General features: G+C 49.4%; 1 protein-coding gene across 2 annotated transcripts in view; it reads right to left on the bottom strand.

The window, feature by feature from the left end:
• Positions 1-2,271, bottom strand: part of KIAA0513 (KIAA0513 ortholog) — a 49,198-nt gene that overhangs the window by 36,760 nt on the left and 10,167 nt on the right. Inside the window, exon 1 of one of the 2 annotated variants that reach the window (XM_023514138.1) lies at positions 1,463-1,478. The exons of the other annotated variant lie outside the window; for it this stretch is intronic. The gene's annotated coding sequence lies outside the window, so the exon portion shown is untranslated. Of the gene's footprint in view, positions 1-1,462; positions 1,479-2,271 lie in introns of those variants that run through there. 2 annotated transcript variants of the gene reach the window in all.

Consider the following 2,271-nt stretch of genomic DNA (forward strand, 5'->3'; position numbering starts at 1 on the left):
AGCTACTCTGGAGGCTGAGGCAAGAGAATCGCCTCAGCTCAGGAGTTGGAGGTTGCCGTGAGCTGTGTGACGCCATGCACTCTACTGAAGGCCATAAAGTGAGGCTCTGTCTCTAAAAAAAAAAAAAAATCAAGAAAAAGAAAAAGAAGAAGAAGAAAATGAAGGATCTTTGCAAAGGAATGGGAATGACACAGCTGTGCTCTGGGACTAGACTTTGTTTTACTCCATCTACCTACAACAGAATCCTAAGATATTAGGCCGAGATGCGACTTGCAGCTTCTGGAAAACAGGTGGGGGTTGGCAGACAGGTAAGACAGGGGCAGGGAGCAGGACGCAGAGAAGAGGTTCAGACTCATGGGAACAGTTTCTAGAGGGGGACGCCGAGACCCAGGGAGTGAAGTGACAGAGTGATAGCATGTCTGCTCAGAGCTGTGACTGGAACCCCCACTTTCCACCCCATGTATCACCAACAAGGTAAAACCCAGAAGAGGGGAGAAGGGGCTGGAAGGCTGCTCCTGCCCCGGGGCTGGCTTGTCACCTCTCTGAGCAGTACCAAGACCACCCCGAGGCCGAGGATGACAGCTGCTGTCTCTGCCACTTTCTTCTCTGACGGACACAGCATCCGCCAGGTCATTTGGTTGGCAACTGGTTATTAAGCCCCTATCACATTCCCAGAACTGACAGGTCCTGGGGACACAAAGATGAGTAGATGTGGCCCTTCATTTCCCAGATGCAGTGTGGAGAGAGACACACACCAACCAGCACAGCAGCGTGACAAGTACTGTAATTCCAGGGTGTAAACGCGCAGGGGGGAGCGGCAGAGTGTTTAGCTCTGCCTGAGGAGATTTTAAAAGACTGTGTTCTTTGAAAGCCTGAGCCTGCCGGGCAGAGCAGGGTAGATATTCCAGACAGAGAGAACAGCTGGCACAAAGTAGCAAGTGTGAGGTGCTCTGATGTCCCCATACAGCTAATTCAGACTCGTTCAGCCCCAGCTAGAGAGTCACGAAGGATCTAGCACAACCTCAGTTTATATTTGGAAGTATTCCACCGAGCCTTAAAAGTGAAACATACGTAATCAATCGCTTTTCTGCCCATAAGAAAGTGGGAGCTGAATTCTTATTTTGGAGAACCTTAATATATAACAGGACGGCCAGGTTCTGTGGCTCACACCTGTCGTCCCAGCCCTCGAGGCAGGAGGACTGTTTTGAGCTCAGGAGTTCAAGATCAGCCCAAGCCAGAGTGAGACCTACCAAAAAATAGAAAAAATTAGCCTATGATGTGTGCCTATGGTTTCAGCCACTTGGGAGGTTTGAGCTCAGGAGTTGGAGGTTGCAGTGGCCTATGAGGATACCATTGTATTCTAGCCAGGGTATCAGAGCAAGACTCAGGGACAGGGAAGGGAGGGAAGGGGAGGGGAGGGGAGGGGAGAAAGAAAATATATAACAAGAATTAAAATACATACAATCGTGTACTTCACTCCTGACTTGGAACACGAAGATGTGTTTTTAGAAGCCTGGGGAACAGTGGCGGTGGCAGATGTTTACTTGCGGGCTGCATGAAAAGAAAAGAGGTTTCTGCGGCTGTTATGCTTCCACGGCATCTAAATAGCTTTCAAGGGCTGCTTTAAGTATATCGATCCACTGTTCTCGAGCTACAGGCTTTCCTAACTATCTCCTCTGCAGAATTCTATTCAAGTTTTAAAAGTGGAGCCAATTTTCTTTCATCTCAAATGCTTTAGCTGGAGGCAGCTCCCATGTGGGTCTGTCCTTTTAGGAAAAGAGTCGCCAGGTTGGGGAGGGTTTAAGCTGAACAGAGAGAAGGGGATGAAAAGACCAAGTTTCCAGAGACCAACAGCCTTGCTGATGTCACCGGAGGCGACTTTGAGACAGAACATGCAGGTGCGGTGACCATCAGCGTTTCACCACTGTGGCAATACCAGCATCTGGCTGGGTCGTGCTCCATGTGGGGACCATCCTGAGTGCTACAGGACGCTCAGGGGCACACCTGGTCTCTGCCTACTGCCAGAAGCACCTCCTGGTTGTGTCAACCCAAAATTTCTCCAGGGGCTGCACCTGGCTGAAAGTTCCCGACCTATGTTAACTGCAGGCAGCCACGTCTCTAAAGACTCCCAGTTCTTTGAACCGCTTCCTGCTGAAAACCCCTCCCTTTGGGTGCACCGTCATCGAAAAATAAAACCAATAAAGAGTAATTATGATAGAATGTTGATGATATGCAAATCCCTACGTAAAGCAGCCCTTATGTTACATGAAC

The sequence above is a fragment of the Otolemur garnettii genome, unplaced genomic scaffold, assembly GCF_000181295.1.
Source record: "Otolemur garnettii isolate 467f Iridium unplaced genomic scaffold, OtoGar3 scaffold00047, whole genome shotgun sequence".
In the NCBI taxonomy this organism is placed as follows: Eukaryota; Metazoa; Chordata; class Mammalia; order Primates; family Galagidae; genus Otolemur; species Otolemur garnettii.